The 18,296-nt window shown below is 45.1% G+C and overlaps 1 protein-coding gene across 1 annotated transcript in view; it reads left to right on the top strand.

The window, feature by feature from the left end:
• Positions 1-18,296, top strand: part of IQCM (IQ motif containing M) — a 1,609,700-nt gene that overhangs the window by 560,405 nt on the left and 1,030,999 nt on the right. The gene's annotated exons all lie outside the window — the stretch shown is intronic.

Raw genomic sequence — 18,296 nt, 5'->3', positions numbered from 1 at the left:
AGATTCATCAAGCCGATTCTGAGAATCTGGCCCTTTGCGAGTGCAATTTTTGCATTTGGGATTCATCATCCCAAATGGAAAAATCGCTAATTGCAAAATCGCATATTTGCGAGGAACCAATTTTAATTTGCGAATTCGCAATTTTTGGCCGCTATTTACCACGAACTGTAACTTCGTGGTAAATAGCGAAAACTTAGATAAATGCACTTCAGTGCATTTTTCTAAGTTGCATGTTACACACACACATGTCCTTTGGACATGTGTGTGCGCAACACATGTGTACATTTGCATTTCAGGGGTGCTGTAGGGTGTCCTTTGGACACCCCTGCACCCTTGAAATCGCATCCTTATTTGCGATTAGCAAATTGCTAATCGCAAATAAGGAATGAATGGGGAGTTATTCCTTATTTGCGATTAGCAATTTGCTAATCGCAAATAAGGAAGATGTAGGAATCGCATTTCTTTATGCAATTTCTACATGAATCCCGTTTTGCAAGTCCTTAATAGCAATTCCTTAATAATCGCTATTAAGGACTCACAAAACGGGACTTTGATGAATCTAGGGGTAAGTGTTAAGAAACCAGGTACTATTTATATGGCCTTTATTAATATCAATATTCATATAGGCCACCTATCTGTTGTGGATTCTGGATGCATTTTATATTATTTCCTGCCTGGAAGACAGGGTATAGCACGTCTTTAAGCAATGTCTGCTGCCTCCCCTTTTGTATACATGCTGATCAGTTTCTTGAGCAATCGTTTGTCTTTCCAGAGACATTAAGGGGAAATATCCGCTTGCATATGTGTTTGTATTTATGATCTGAGACAGCGTATCTGTGACACGAATTAAACAGTCCATTTGAACTCTCACGGACCCAGGCAGGTCACTATCAGCCTGATTCATGTACATGCGTGTCCCTAATAGCGAATCATAGCGATTCGCTATTGAGGACACGCAAAACGGCATTCATGTAGGAATTGCTACTTAAATAGCGATTCCTACATGTTCTTTATTTGCGAGTAGCAATTTGCTACTCGCAAATACTCCCCATTCATTCCTATGGGCCAAGAGGCCCATAGGAATGAATGGGGATTTGCGAGTAGCAATTTGCTACTCGCAACTAAGATAGCGATTTTAAGGGTGCCAGGGGTGTCCAAAGGACGCCCTGTAGCACCCCTAAAATGCACTTTTGGACAGGTGTTGCGCACACACATGTCCAAAGGACATGTGTGTGTGCTACATGCAACTTTGAAAAATGCTTTTAAAAGCATTTTTTAGAGTTTTTGCTATTTACCTACAGGTCTGACCTGTCGGTAAATAGCGGCCCCAAAAGTCCAAAATCGCTATTTTGTTTTGTGTCATGAATAGCATTTGAGGAATCTCTATTAGAGATTCCTTAAATGCCATTCCTCGCAAATATGCGAATTCTTACATAGCGATTTTTGCCTTTGGTATCATGAATACCAAATGCAAAAATCGCACTCGCAAAGGGCCAGATTCTCAGAATCTGGCCCTTTGCGAGTGCAATTTACCTACATGAATCAGGCTGTTAATGCCCACATAAAACTAATAGAGTGTAAGGTGGTAGTCATCAGCGCAACAGTTTCAGCAAGTGCTTCAGGCTTTCTCTCTTATCGGTCACTACTTAGTTTGTGCTGTAATGACAGCGTGGTGGCCGCATTCAATCAGAAAATAGTGGGAAAATGTCATCAGCAAACTTCAGCCTCAAGAAGATTTCAAAGTCTCTGAAGTCTTAGCCAGCTTGCATGAGTGGCGCATGGCTTCATAGTCAGGCAAACTACCCTCCTAAAATCGATCAACATGCATATTCATTGACTAAAATATAGATGATGTTTGGGAAAACACTTGCCCCCCACCCGACTGAAATTTTGCTGTCTCCTCTTATGCATTGATTAACCTATTTTTCTGCAGCCACTAATGAGCTCCTTTTCCTTTTATTTTGTGCCTTCCTGTCATGCGTGTGTTATGGTTGTTGCAGGCCGTCCTCAAGTCAAGAAGTTGTTACTGTCTTTACATTAGAGTCTAGAAATGTACTTACTGCCTGCCAAATTCTTAAATTGGTTCTGCTCAAATGCATGTTCAGAGTATCTCAGTTAGGCTTCCGTTTGAGCATCACATGGTGCAAGCAAGGCCATTACAATTTAAGGAGCAGTCCCCCCCCACCCCAAGTTCCCCCCCCCCACGCCCCTCCCAGGGGCGGCTGGTGACATTTTACAGTGGTGGGCGCAAACTGATTTGCAAGTACGGAACCCAGGCCACTCAGGCCGACGGCGACCCCCCACCCACATACACAACACTCAAAGAAATATATTCACACACGCATACACACAAACACATCCATTCACAACACTCTCCACCAAACATTCATGCATACACGCACGCTCGCACCAAACACTTTAAAATAAAAGAAAAACGCACACTCTTACCTTGCTGCCGGTCCCGGTCCGCGCCACCTCTGGGCTCTGCTCCCCACACGTCACAGGCTCACAGCGCCCCTGGCCAATCCTGGCGCCAGGGGCACAGGTACCTTCTCGCCCGCAGCACGCCCATTAGGGCTCCTGATGGGCATGCGCAAGGCCGCAAAAACACAAGTGTGCATGCGTGGGCACGGGTAAAAATTCACCCTCCGTCCCCACGCATGCGTACTTGTGTTGCCGCCTGTACAATCATGTCAATCAATCAACATGACGCCCGCCCGGCGGTCTGACGTCATGTTGATTCATTGACATGATTGTCATGAGGGAGCTGCGGGCGGCATCGGGAGCTACGCCCCCACGCCCCAATGGACGAACCGCGCCTGGCCCCTCCACTGAAAATGTGGGAATCGTCTATGCGAGTGAGGGATATACATATTTTCCTAGACAACCAGGGCCTGATTCACAAAGGGCAACTGCACTCGTGGTGGAGGCCCCGCAGTCGTGGGCAGGGGCTGCTCCTCCGCTAAGGCAGAGGAGTGTCGCCCTACTGCTTTTTTTGCAGTGACATAAAGGGAAAATAAAATTATAATAACCAGAGTTATTATCATTTTATTTTCTCTCTACTTCCGTCCTCTTTGTGTTAGGGGGCAGGGGTAGGGGAATAGTGAGTGGTAGCACCTTCCTAAAGTACACAGTGACTGCTTGGCTGGCCCTCCAGGGCCATCCAAAACAGTCTTACGCACTTTGCATGTTTTCCATGCAGGCTGTATTACAGTGTACATGGAGAACATGCCCAGGCCCCCAGTCAGCGTCTGAGCGCCAAAACATGGAGCTCAGACCAATCACAACGCTGCTAAGGCAGTGTTTGAGTGGCTGACTGGTCGCCAGCATGTGCTTATGGTGAGGCAGAGTGAGGGAGAACTAAGGAGGCGAGGAAGCGGCGAGCAGGTACGTTTAAAAAAAACTTTGTTTCATTCCTACTTCCCCCACGTCATTCCCCCCCTACCAACCCCTACCTCCCACATCCTCCCCTCCCACCACACCCCCTACCTCCGATCAATGCCAGCCGCCGCTGGTCGTGAGGGAGTCACCACACTCGGGAGGGATTTCACAGTGAGAATTTTCATTGTGGAGAGTTCGCCCGAGTGCGGAGACTCCCCCAAGACTGTTTGCCCTCCGCCATGAGTGCGGAGGACCTGTGCGACTCAGGTCCCATGTATAGAGGTGCAACATTTTTTCATCATTTGGCTGTGCGATCCTTGTTTTCAGAAAACGGCACACTAAGCTCTTCATTCTCATTTTACTTTGCATTATGAGTTTAGCACTTGAAATGGTGTAAAATAATCTAATAAATCAAATCTAGGTGCCCACAGGCACATTTCATGTATCAAATATTGAGATAAGAGTTCCTTAGTGATTTGAAATATTACTTTGTTAGGTGTTTTAGTCTTCTCAAAGAATAGCAAGTTCCTCTGTTTGTGATGAATCCAGCATGCACAATTCAGCAGAGAACCGCAGTGTTGAATCATACATAGAAAATGACTTGGAGTATTTCATTACCCAAACACATTTTGTAATTTCCATAGACTGCTGGAATGTGTTATTCAGCCCTTGGGAGCACCTTTGGCAGTAAAACAAAGTTTTGCTTGGCATCTCATTTGCTTTCATTTAATCTGCTGCTCGTCTGCCCTTGTTCTCGACAAGTCATGTTCACAGCTTCAAGGAATGAAAGTTTCTCAAAGTGATTCAGCACCTAAATACCTACATGAATGACTTACTTTTGCTTTGCAACAAAACGTTTTCATTTGGAGTTGAAATGTAATTTTGTAATGAATTATATGGTAACTGACTTGGAGGTGCTTTAGGGACATCCTTGGCAAATTGTGGTTTATCACTTAAAACCACAGCTAACTCCGAATGAAGTTGGTTTTGACTTTCTCAACGGTTCATTTAAAAGGAACAGTCTTTGACTCTGTCAGTGCATGTTTTTATCCTACAGGGGTAGATTTTTACCATTATCTTACTGTATGGTCCATGTAGCTGACTTGATCACCCAGAATTCAATGGTCTCCGTTTTATACCACACTACCCACCGAATACCTTCTATATGTGCTTCAAAGTACATGAATGCGCCTATAGAGTGCTGTGAAACAAAGTGGAGCTGACTGCAAAGCATGAGTCTTTGAAGCATGTCTCATAGCGGCTGAAAGCCAGTTATTATGTTTTGAATTTGCATATTGAGTCATTGGTCTTCGCACCCATAAAGGTTCGAATCTAGTTACTAGAGACCAAAAGTGGGAGCGGTAGAAGCATTCCTCTATGTGGCAGGTGGGGATCAGGTATTTACTGCGCTCAGTAAATACTGATATCTCAGGATGAGGTATTTACTTAGAATGGTAAATATTCAATGTTGTGAGTTTTCATTTGAAATAAGGCCATAACACATGAAGGTCAATGCTTATGAAAAATCGATTTCTTCATCAATTGGTAGTTGCTGGAAGTTTTTCCCAGGTAAATATTGGCAGGTTTGACCTGTCGAAACTTACCTGGTGAAAATTATGGGAATACAATGATGACCTTGCTACTTGGTATTTCAATATGTAAGGGAATAAGAGTTAAGACCTGTTGGAAATTGTGTTACTGGTTGAGGAGTGTGAAACTCTACTGAGGCAGCAACCTCAATCTCTGCCAGAGTGAAACACAAGCAAACCCCAAATTAACCTTTGCTTCAACCTCCCGTAACTGGTCCAAAGACAGTCAGACTTAACTTGGCCCAAAGACAGTCACATTTAACTTAGAGGCAATGTGCAAAGTATTTATGCACCGCTTCAAACAGTTATAACAACAAAAGAAAAATCTCACACCAATTTAGAAAAGTAGAGTAAAACTGAATAAACTATTTGAGATCAAAATGTTAAAAGTCATCAGTAGAACCAGAGATATGCAATTTCAAAGTTGTAATTGAAAACAGTGTTTAGAAGACCAGACTGGGACAAAGTCACAAGTTCAGGCCTACTGCGATGGAGCAAAGGCCCGATACAGGGACCCGATTAGGCCTGCCGAACAAAGTACCTTAAATCCTGATTTGCGGAATATTGCGATGCCCCACATTGAGGATGCATCACACAGAGGTAGTTCCAAGGAGCTGTGGGACTGGGATGTGGAGTCCTGCATTGCTGTCAAGGAGCTGTTGATGGGAGGCTTGTGATGCGGAGTCTTGCATTGAATATATGCCGTACACCAGCATGTTCCAAAGAAACTGTGGGTTTGTGATCCAGAGAGCTATGTCGTTGTTGAGGAAGCTTTCGATGAGGGGCTTGCAACGCAAGGGCCTGACTCGAGGATGCATGGCACAGTGGTGGTACCGAGAAGACTACAGGCTGTGATTTTAGTCGTGCTCCAGCAGTTCTGATGCAACTGCGAGGAAATGTTCCATGCTGCATCAGTTCTGTTGACAGGACCACAGCTGGGCCAGCAGAGCGCCTTCAGGTGCACTTTCAAGGGTCCTGGACTAGGGTGGCACCACTTGGGGGGGGTAGGACTCACAGCAGACAGAGTCCAAGTCCTAGGTTCAAGGTGGTTGAGCCTTTTCTGTCCCTGAGGCTTTGATCCGGAAGACAGCCAAATAGCCCTTGGAGTCTCTCAGGTTCAAGAGGCAGGTCAACTCCTTTCTCTCAGGTGGCATTGCAGCAGGGTAGCAGAGTAGCAGTTCTTCTTGAGGGTGTAGTAAATCAGTCCGTCTGAGTTTTCCACAGGTCCACAGGTGTCCTGAAGAGTTGAGTCTGAGGGTGCAATATTTATAACTGGTGCCCACTTTGAAGTAGGAGAAGGTTTTGGAGATTTCTACCCCTAGAGGTAAGTGGAATATCCTGCATCCCTGGTCCCAGCTTGCCCAGTGTAAAAAAAGACTAGTGTGAAACCCTTTGTTAGTGTGCTCAGGCAGAACCTTTGTGATGTGCAAGTGTGGTATATGACAGCTGCTTCCCACATCAAGTCAGATATGGCCCATCCTACCAACACCTATTTTCCTTTTGTCTCACTGTCTGGGAGTAATACACAAAGACCAACTGCCAGCTAGACATGTGACCCAGGATGTTGGCTGCAGGCACCCAATGGTTAGGACAAGAAAAATGCCAACCTTCAAGAAGTAGGTATTGGGACAGGGCGACCCAGTATTCCCCCAAGGAACTTGATAATGTAATCTACAAAAAATATATGTCCCTGGGGGAATTATTTATTCTCAAATTAATTTTATGCTGGTCATAAATATGGTCCAATTACATCAACAAAACACTCATGCACAATATCAAGAAGTATTATTATAAACTTGAATATATTTATAAGGATTGAATCATCAAAACATCATATCCATTGCACATAATTACAGTAAAAATAACATTTTGTATACAGCAGTACATCAACAAAACAACACTGACACCACCTTATGATCTCTATATTAACATTCATTAGGTTTGGAGATCTAAGGAAGCGTAAAACTCCTACAAACCATATAGGTCCATGACAACAAAGTCCATAAAACACAAATCATCACATTTCAATTTTAAATGAAAGGACTGAAAGCACCATGTGTTGCCATTAATGATGTTAGCGAGGACATACTGTTGAGGTTTCAGTCTCAAATGACATACCAGGTTCGCAAGACCATCCTCAGGATTCAGTGTTGAGAAAGAGTGAAGCCTGTAAGACTGATACAACAACCACAAAACACTCAATGGAACAATGAAGTAACAATACATCATAATATGCTTCGCTTGCCCATAATCCATCACCAAAAAATAGAGATAGAAATGTTGCTTATGAAGAACCCAAGTGTTATTAATAAAAGCCTCCACATACAATCCAGAGGAACAAGTCACCAAAACACAAATGAGAAATCATCAAAAAGATTTTTTTAAATAAATATATATATACATAACTTTTTAAATACACTGCATCCTGCCCTCTTGGCTGTATATGGCCTACCGTAGACTTATGTAGTAAAAATGAAGGTTTAGGCTTGGGAAAAGGTATATTTTGTGAGGTTGGAAAGACAGTTTAAAACTGCACATATAGACTTCAATGGCAGACCTGAGACTGTTTAAATGACTACTTAAGTGGATGGCATAATCAGTGCTGCCAGCCCACTAGAAGCATATAGTTTACAGGCCCTGAGTACATGTAGTAGGTTTTGTAAATGTATTTATTGCAGTTTTATGTACACAGGCCACAACAATACAAGTGAAAAGTCTATCAACTTTGCAGATCGATCTCTAGTACAATTATGCAATGTATTCTCATTGGTACTCTGAGACCCTTGGGCAGGGCCCGGTGGGCAGCAACCAACCATTCACCATCCTAATATTTCCAACTTTGCTGACTTGTTTCACTGTCGTACTACCTTGTTTTATCTTTGTGGGCTCTGAGGGGGAGGGTGGGCGGGATCACTCCCCCCTGTCGCCTACTCTCTATCACCTCTGTTCTCACTATGATGCTCTGCCGCCACTGTGGCTGACATCTGCTCGGGTTCCTGGTTTCCATCCCTCTTCACCAAACACCTCACCATTCCTCCACACATCTCCAATTCTCTCTCCGTGATCTCATCCATTCTCACTCTCCTTAACCTGCTCTCCTCCGCCATGACTATTCACGCAAGTCTGCCAACCATTTCTGCAGTCCGGGGGGCTCAGGGCCAATCCAATCCAAATGCAATTTGATGCCACGCCAAGACCAGACTCACTAATATATACCTCATCTTTCTCCCTTTCTTCGGGCTGGTTGTAGGCAGAGGAGACAGGAACGGATTGACCTTTCCTAGTCTGTCTTTGGCAAACTCATGGATCGTCTGCAGCATCCAAGACCAAAAGGGCCTTGAGCCTGGGGCCCCCGTGTCATATGTAGAACATCAGCTGGAGTAGCCCTACATCTGGAAGAACTTTCTGCATGATGCTGGAACACTCTATGCAATTGTTGTGGTATCATATAAGCTCAGTGCAGGTAATAGACTTGCATGAGCTTAAAACGCATATTACTAGCAGTGTTCTTCACTTGTGCACAAGCCCTTCTCCATGCCCATCCGTGAGTGGGTCGTCTACATCTGCATTCCATCTGATGCATTGTGGCTCCATATCTATGTGCCTGTCCTATTTCAGTGCTACATACAATCAAGATATGATACCCCTGCTTGACCCCGGGTCCATAATGATTCGCAGCACATGAGACTCCTCAGGCTTTACAGGAAAATACGTCCATACCTCTCTAACTGTTCTAAAGAGTTTAGCATACTGGAGAATTGCCCTGGATCTATCTGAAATAGCTGCTTGATGTCGTACCTAGTCCTAAAAGCACAGTTCTACTAGAGGTCTCCTGCATATCAACATCCACCTGCCGTCAATTGGGGCATATCCATTGGCAAAGCTAAGTGCCAAAAGGCTGCAGCCACCTGCTGGGGAACAGCTTGGAGTATGATCTACTCAGCACCCGTGTGACCGCTTCCTCCCACACCTTCGCCACCTGCTGCACTATATGAGGCTGTTTCTCTGGTACTCTGTGACCTCTCAACAACAATCTGGGGAGGTCCTCAGCTACCACCAGGCCTGTGAGCAGTCGCTTTGCCCAATTAGTGCTTTCTGCACACCACATTTCAGCTTACTGCAGGATCCCGGCCATGTAATATAACTGTAGGTCTAGGAGTCTTAGTCCTCCCTCCACAGGCTCCATTTTAAGGATTTCTAATTTGACTCTAATTCTCTTGCCTGCCCAGACAAAAGATACCAAGAGGCTGTTAAGTTTCAGAAAGAGGGACCTAGGTAAATCAAAGAGGGTGTTTTGCATTGCGTATAGGCACCAGAGCAACAATACCATTTTGCTCAATGCTACCCTGTCCGTCTCTGACACCAACAGCATGTTCCAGAAACCTACAGACTTAGTCAAATCCTCTACCAATCAAGCCATGTTTAGATCATACTGAGGACTCAGGGCATGCACAATCTGTATGCCTAGGTATGTGAAGATCTCTGTCTTCCATGGGATTCCTACCTCGGTGAGGTCGTTGCGTGTTCATGTTGCCAAGGTTGCTAACGGGAAGAGCACCATCTTGTGCCTATTGCCGTGCAATCCAAATGCCAGCCCGAACTCCTGGGAGGGAGTCCAACAGCGGGTCAGATATAGGAGAGTGCCACCCGCATTCAGCAACACCACATGGACTGTGTCGGCGACTCGCAGCCCCTAGTCTAACAGGTCTCATTGCAGGCATATCGATAGCAGCTCCATGGCCAGGGCAAAGAGGAGTGGGGACAATGGAGAACCCTACTGCGTGTCCCTCCCCACGTGTAGAACATCGGGCACCACTGACCCCGTTCTGACTCTTGCGGTGGGCTCTGTGTATAACAGCTGTACCAAGGATGAGAAGCCTGGCCCCACCCACATGTGCTGTAATACCTCCCATATGTACCACCACCCTAGGGTATCAAAAGCCTTCTCTATGTCCAACGCTACCATTACCGCCTCCATCTCCATTCCCTACACCAAGTGCATCACATGTTGCAAGTGCTGAAGATTCATGTGCCCCATCCGATGTAGTACCACTTTGCTAGGGACTTACAAGTAAATTAAATGTCCCAATTTGGTAGAGGCCAATGTTACCATGTTTGAAGGAGAGAGGACAACCACTTTAGCATTGGTTAGCAGTGGGTAAGTGTGCAGAGTCCTAAAGCCAGCAAAAATGAAGTCAGCAAAAACAGGCAGATAGAAGGCAAAACGTTTGAGGAACATGTCCCAGGGCTGCCATTGCAGCCTGTGTGTGCAGTTTTAAACTTCCATTTCTAACTGCCAAATTAAAACTTTTTCAATGCCCAAACCTTCCTTTTTAATACATATATGTCACCGCTAGCATAAGCTCTGAACAGCACAGGGTGCAGTGTATTTAAAAAGTTGGGCATGTACATTTAAGTTTTATATTTTGTGGTTGTGAAAAACTCTTAAATTCATTTTTCACTACTGCAAGACCCACTTCTCCCAGATGATAACATTAGATTTACCTTACTACGTTTAATAAGTGATAATTTCAAGATAGGAGCAGGTTACCTGTTCATGTTTAGTGTCTTTGGAATTGTAATGAAAAATCCTCTCTCATGGTGAAGTCGGATTTTAAATTTAAATTTTGAAAATACCACTTTTAGAAAGTTGGCATTTTCCTGCTTTAGCCATCTAGTGCCTGTAGCATGTATCTGGGTCACATGACTGGGTGTAGCTCTTTGTGTATTCCTCCTAGACAGCACACACAATAAGAGCTTAGTTGTGCCTGGATGGGCCATCACTGGCCGGATGAGAGGGTGGAGCTCGGCATATCCCTACGTACACTTGAATAGACAGTGTCCTGTCTCCACACAAAGGGCTGCATATCCCCTGTAGTTAGTCTGGTAGCTAGAACAGGGAAAGCAAGATACCTGTGGACTTGAAAGGGAAGCCTCTAGAAGCTTCTCCAACTTCAAAGGAATAACCAGGTATAAATATTGAACCCCAGACAGCAACTCTCCAGTACACTTTCGGACCTGTGTACACTGTGCCAGGAAGAAGGACTGCTGTATTGCTGAAGGACTACCACTCTGCTGGACTGCTGCTCTGAAGGACTGTTGCCCTGCTGTGCTGACCTGCTGCCTGCTGCCCTCTTGCTTGGGTGAGAAGGACTGGACTTGCATCTGCTGAATCCAGGACGCCAGACTAACTCTAAGGGTATGTTTTCTGGCCTCCTGACTAGAGCCTCAGGGACCGAAGACTCAAACAAACTTGAACCCAGCACCTGAACTCGGCCATCTGTGAGTCCTATCCTGCCAAGTGGTGCCACACCCGTCCTAGACCCTTGAAAGTTTGCCTGAATGTGCTCTGCCAGCCCATCTGTGGATCTAGAAGAACCAACGCATCTCTTCTGGTGCATGGCCCAATCCCAAGCAGAGCTGACAAATCTCCTCTGCTGCGAGGGTCCTCTCAGCACAAGGAATACTCATTGATCTTGCATGCTGCATCAGAGCTGAAGCTGAAAGTATTTGTAAAGCGCTCTATGACCAAGCGGTTTCCTGGCGCTGAAAAGATGATAGTATCAGATGGAAGAGGCGACCGGGAAATTAGGGGTTAGTGAAGGCTTGGGCATACAGATGGGTTTTGAGAGCCTTACGAAATTGCAGATAGGCAGTGATGGACCTGATGGAGGGGGGAGACTATTCCAGAAGCCATTGCTGTTCAAAGCTTCACAAATGCAGGCCCTCAAATTGCAAATCTCTGGTCGACAGCAGCTTCGACGACAATGCAGGTTCCCATATTGCAGACTCACGGCTCCTCAGAACCGATGCAACGCCTCAACTGCGCAACACATCCTTGTAGCTGGGCTTTGCTTCACAAGCCCTCGTTGGAGGGATACTTGGTAACAATGCAGGTCCTCGCATCACAGCTCTGCAGCTCCTCTGAACCAATGCATCTCCTCAGCTGCGTGACGCATCCTCGACATGGGACATCACAACACTCCGCAACCAGTATTTAATGTAGTCTTGTTTAGCAGTCCTAACTGGGTCCCTGTAACAGGCCTGCCTCCATCACAGTAGGTTAATTTGAGGTTTGCTTGTGTCTCACCCTGATTAGGATTGTGGTTGCTGTTTGAGTAGGGTTTCACCCCCCATAAACCATTAACCTAACTTCTCACAACTGTCATTTATAAATGGTACATTTTCCATTGAAATGGATGTTAAATTTGCTCAGGCATATAGTTTTACTGAAAATACTATGTTGCTCACAAATGATAATGTGTGAAAAACGGATTTCAGAGAATAGTTATAATGTATGCATCACTAAGTAAAGTGCCTTGATTTGTTTTTATCCTACTAAAATCTATGTTACTATCACACTTCAGGATTACAAAAAAATGTGCTTCATTTTTGCTTTCCTAACTGCTGAATGTGTAAAGTTCATTTAGAAGTATTTACATTTTGTGTGTGATACAAACAAATTACATCACACAGCCCTTCCCATATCATTCTCTTTTCCACAGCAAGACTGTCACATAATTCACTTTGCTTTTCTTTCTCTGACTGCAAAGTGAGAAAGTTTTGTCAACACAAATCCCCATGTTAAAAAACATAAGCAGCAATTTACCAGAAGACATAGGTTGACATTTGACTTCTGTGTTTGAACTCCGACAAAATAAATTTAGAATTTAAAGGCATTTTTTTTATTGCTTGGACAATTTCGACCCACCAAAAACCATAGTACCCGAACTACGACTTACCATCAACTGCCCCTTCGAAACAGGCACATTCCCAGATGACTGGAAACGCATAGAAGTCAAGCCCCTTCTCAAGAAGACCACTTCAGACCCGACGGACCTCAAGAACTACCGACCCATTTCTCTCCTACCCTCGACAGCCAGCCAAAGTCACCGAGAAGAATGTCAACAACCAGCTCACTAACTTCATAGAACCCATCTTGATCCTCGACTCTTCCTAATCCGGATTCTGCAGCAACCACAGCACGGAGACCGCCCTCACCGGCCGAACCCAAAGAATCAGACTCCCGCCCTAACTCTCCGAACACATGGGAGACACCAACCTGCTTATTATGATCAAGTCATTTGCAGAAACGAGAAGCCCCAACCTGGGTTGTGAATATGAGTTACCTTGTGACCCCCTAGTACATGGCACCTTAGGTACCAGGGGCATAGGTACCCCAGAGGCCTACCAGGGTCTGAAGCATGTATTATGCCCATCCTGGGAAGCCTTCCAAAATGGCATCACAGGTCTGCACTTGCAGCCTGGGTAAGGTGGTGTAAGCACCCCTTACCGAGTTATAGTATACCTATAACCACCTAAACATATAGACACATATTAACCTATCAGTCCCTCCTATGGCAGGCCTTGACAATCCTGAAGGCAGACTGCTTAGTTTTGTGTGAGAGGGTGCCCTAGCATGAGCTGAGCCCTTCTGCAGCTTTCGGAAATCCTTCCTTATAGCTGTTCTATGATATAGCCATACCATATACTCTTAAGTGCAATATAATCCTCGCGGTTAATGCTAACTTTGGTTTGGCTTTATCAAAACATGTTGTGTTTGGTGTCAAACACTTTGGAATACTACCCCCCCGCCAGTTCTGTCGGCGGGGGTAGCATTCCACCCTTCTAGAGGGAGAAGACATGTACACACTGGTATACCCGGTTAAAGTTTAATAGAGCCTCAGCATCACAAAATGGATGCTTCTGCCACAGACACGAGTCTGACCTCCTGCTCCTGGATGAAACTCCAGCAGGGGAGGCCTGGACAATAGGTTCCTATCCAGGGAGGTGCCAGCACCTCCCCAGAGAGGCTTTAGTGTATTGTGGCCGGGTCGGTTGCATTCATTGAATGCTTTTCAGACACTGCCTGGGGCACACAAGGTGCACCATGCATTTCCCAGTTCAAACCGGTTGCTGGTGCACTCAGCCTCAGCTCTGGTGCGAAACTGGACAAAGGGGAAGGGGTGTAACCACCCCCTCCCCAGGTCCTCCCATAGGTGGGACCTTAGAGTTAGTCCATCCCCTAAACTTAGTATAAATATAGGACCCCAGTCCCAAGGACTTTATATTACCCTGGACGAAACTCTGAAACAGAAATCTTGTACCTTTGACATTCCATACCGACTGGAAGACGGAGGAAATCTCCCTTGGGGTCAAGGAGTGACCCCCCTGTTCAAACAGGCACCTAAGAGCATCTTGCCGGTCAGCATTTTTGAGGCTCCCGCCGGATCCCGAAGAATGTGTGACACAGGATATAGACTTCCAGACATCTCTGAGGCCGACACGAGATCCCAGCAAAGCTGAGACCCGCAACCATCACGAGAGACGTGGGACCGGAACTCCTGGACATCCGGCAATTTTGCAACTGCACCTACTTTCTGAAGTTTCCCGAAGTTGTGAATTGGGCTATTTGCTGCCCTTGCCCAGTGCACCTTTTGCACTGAAGTTGAGAGGCCAGCACTCCACGAGTGTCCCGTGAATCCTCTTTCTTCACCGCAGCTTGAGGCTCCATCATGATCCCTAGTCCATTGGCTGGTGGGTCACCACGAAGGACAATCCTTTGTTGCTTGGGCTTTCCTGATTTCTCCAGATGTGCCCTGACTCCTCTCCAAAGGGTGAATCCCTCAGACCTTGCTGGTCTGCACCGAAGCCAATCTTGTCTTCTTGCGTGGGTTGCTGTTGCTAAGGCTTGTTGGGTCCAATCTGGATTCTGACACTGCAACACTCGACATCCTTTGTGGGACAGCTCGAATCCAGCTCCTGGTCATCGTCGATGCCTCCTGGTCTTCATGGCTGAAGAGTCAAGCTTCACCTACTTTACTTGAAAGCACCCGACATCGGCTGGCATCTTCCTGTCGCCATCCTGGTCACTGGCTAGTGACCCAGACTCTGTCCCCTCTGCTTTCAGGTTCTTCAGATCTCCGATCCACCCGGACATTTTTCCTCTGGTCGCCTGCAGCACTTCTTCGCAGCTCTCCATTGGAATCAACGACGAAACCCTACCCCAAAAGACACCTATGCACCCGGCTTCCCTGGGTGAGGTAACATGAGTACTCCGGTGCTCCCGTAGGTCTTGACTCTCGAAGTATCTAAGTCTAAAAGAGTTCCATCATAGTTCACCCCGAAGTGTCCTTAATCTTTAAAATTGTAACTTGCTTTTCCTCCATAGAAGTCAATGGTGATTTGCGGCTGTGTTTAGACGCTGCACACGTCCCCATGGGTCTCCTGCATCCCTACCTTGGGTGGTTCCTGGTTGCCCCAGCGGTTCTACAGGCCCTAGGCTTCACTTCTATCCCTCACGTAGTTCTTATACAACTATTTTAGTATATGGTTTGTGAGGGACACCTTCCTTCACAAAAACAATCAGAAGAGGTGATTTCCTCTACCTATGTGTGCTGCAGAATGCAGCGTGCATAGAAAGGAAATAAGGAGGTGAAATGAAAATATTTCCCCTTGTTGCACCTCCCTACGCCTCCTCTAGGGAGGTGTAGCATTCTGGCGCATTTCTAGGTTTACGATTTCTTGTAAATCTGGAAATGCGGCAGAAGCCATGGGTGTTACGTGGGAACACCCACACCACCACCCATGTCACGCACCTTTCACGCAATGTTTTGCGTGTAAAGGGGCCATATTTACAAGGACACGAAAAACCGTGCAATGTGGCTGTACGTGTCCTTGTAAATATGTGGCAGCAGATTACGCCTCCTGTGCATCACAAAAAGTGACTCACTGGCAGCTCAAGGGGCTTGTAAAAAAGCCCCATAGTACTTTGGAAGTGCAGGTTTGACATGAGGTGGCACAGTGTACCCTCCTGTAAATCTGGCATTATACAGACATACAGAGGGCTAATGCTCTGCAGTGGCCACCAAAGGATACCATGCCAACAGAACCGGTTGTAGAGCTCACATTAAACCCATGGAGAGGTGATGGGAAAAGAATGATTCTTTGGTGCTGGCACAAGTCTTAAGCTTGCTGTGTCATATGACTCGTTTATTGTTTGCTGTGTCCTTTGGTCATGAGAATTCTTTTTGTCAAAAATATACATTGGCATGAATGGGTTTCGTTTGATGATTTGAATGGCCTCAACGAAACTGGCATTTTTTGGCTGAAATATGAGGGTGGCAAGAACATCTACTTGTGGACAAGTTGGGTTTTCACCAGACTTATGTGGCGGCAGTCCCATTAACCGCAAAACAACGCCTGAAAATATTTTAAAAAAAGACTTCGTTGCCACCTAGGCTTGGAAGGACACAGCCGTGGGGATTTTACACACTCCCAAAATATGTCTTAGCTCAACTAAACCTTCGGTACCCAACCATCAACTGACCATTCTAAAAAAGGACATGGTGTTAAAAGGGGATCCATTGAGGTATGCCCGAGTACCATAGGTATTCCTGCGGAGGAGTGTCGCAGGAGGGATCCCTGTCGCTTGTGTCTGCTGTAGTTTCACGGTGGTGTATCAATGTCTCACCAAACCCACAACATCCCGCGTTCTGTTGCATAACTAACTGAGCTTCTGTTTTTAACTGTAGCATTTTGTAGTGTGCTGCTCTTGTGAGTAGTATATCACAGAACAGTATACATGGATGAGGGCTGCTTATGGGTTTATCTTTCATTTATCCAATCCCTAATATTAGGAAATGAAGGGTGAGCCCCAGATTTCCTGGTTATATATTTACAACAGCATCAAACTAAACCGGGGCATTTTCTTTCCCTGCATCTTTAGTTAAATACACACCTTATGAAAATGTTTTAAAATCAGCACCGTTTTCTTTAATACATTGATCAGTTTAAATTTCACTTTTGATCACCACTCTGGTGACTGACACAACTGCATCTCTCCGCTGTTCCAGCAATCCTGCTTCTGGGGAGGTTGCGGACAGGATGATCCTATATTCCATCAGTGGATCTCAACAGACCTCTAGTTTATTTGTAGACTAAGGCTCAAGACATAAATAACTCTTGCTGTGCACGTCTACCATTGCACCCTCTGCCACTGATGTGCCATCTCCCTACTGCAGCACCAAAACATGGAGCAGAATTGTGATATTATGCATCATTATATAATGCCACAAAATGTTCTATCTTTCCATAGTAACGCCCCAATAGTAAGATTGTCATTGGAGGGGAGTCACAACAGCATACCTCACATCAATATATTACAATTCACAATTGTTTATTACAACATATTAAAATCCTTTACATAATGATACCAATAATCTGCTTCATAACTTTATTTCGGTCATACGACCCTTACATTATATAACAATAAATACAAACAATACATAAAAAATATAGAAGCCATAATAAATACGTAATGCTAAATTCAGTGGGATAAACAATTGATCATATACATTGGCCTCTGTTAAGTCAGTGAGTTAAGAGCGGCTTGTATCTCCAATTATCAAGACCACATAATCAATATGTATCATAATTTTAAAATTCAGAAGTGTTTCAATATTTTACATTTTTCGTTCACTTAGTTCAAGCCATGCACAAAAAATAAATATAAATCAACGATAAAATATAGCCTGAATTATACATCCAGGGCGACATGATAAGAACTCCCATAAATAAAGTGCTGGGTGCCTCGAATAGTCAACAATCCTAGATAAAAATTCCTCCAGTAACACTCACATTCACTTTATCCTGACCATGATTACAATTCAGGTACTACTGACCTCACCAAACAGAAGGTGAAAAAATATAACCACTGTTGTGCTACACAAATTGTGTAAGTATTTTAACTTACATCTCGGTCCTGAAGAAAGCCCCCCAGACCCGGCTGGGCATAGTGGGGCTGAAACATGTTGACCATCTGACCAAATCTAATGTATAGTAGATCTAGTAACATGAACTCAATCAATACAAAACCCCTCTTTTAATAATTCTTGAATCACGTTTCTTTATTAAAAAAATGTTTGGGTTGATCCAAGGATTTTTTATATTTACTTACACATCTTTTTTTAGCACTATTTCTGAAAACTACTACATAGCCAGTGGTTACCTCCGGGTGGAGGTTGCATACTACTATACAAAGACCCTATGATGATGCACCCATAATGGTGGAGAATCAAGATATACCACCACACCGCGTCAGAGCACTTAAAAACAACGGTGTGGCTTGTATGCTACACCGTGCAGAAAAGTGTAGGCAGTGTTCTGATAGCGGCAGTCTGCCTGTTTGGCTCTTTTACGAGTCTGACAGACAGCCGCTGTAAGACTGCTGCAGGACTGCCTGCCAGACCAGGAATAAACTCCTAATCTGGCGGGTGGTCACACCACGGCTTTGGTGGTCCCACAGCAGACGGTGTGTTGCACATT

The sequence above is a fragment of the Lissotriton helveticus genome, chromosome 2_1 (assembly GCF_964261635.1).
Source record: "Lissotriton helveticus chromosome 2_1, aLisHel1.1, whole genome shotgun sequence".
NCBI lineage: Eukaryota > Metazoa > Chordata > Amphibia > Caudata > Salamandridae > Lissotriton > Lissotriton helveticus.
Note: the sequence above shows the minus strand (reverse complement) of the source record. Positions and strands in the feature narration are given on the sequence as shown.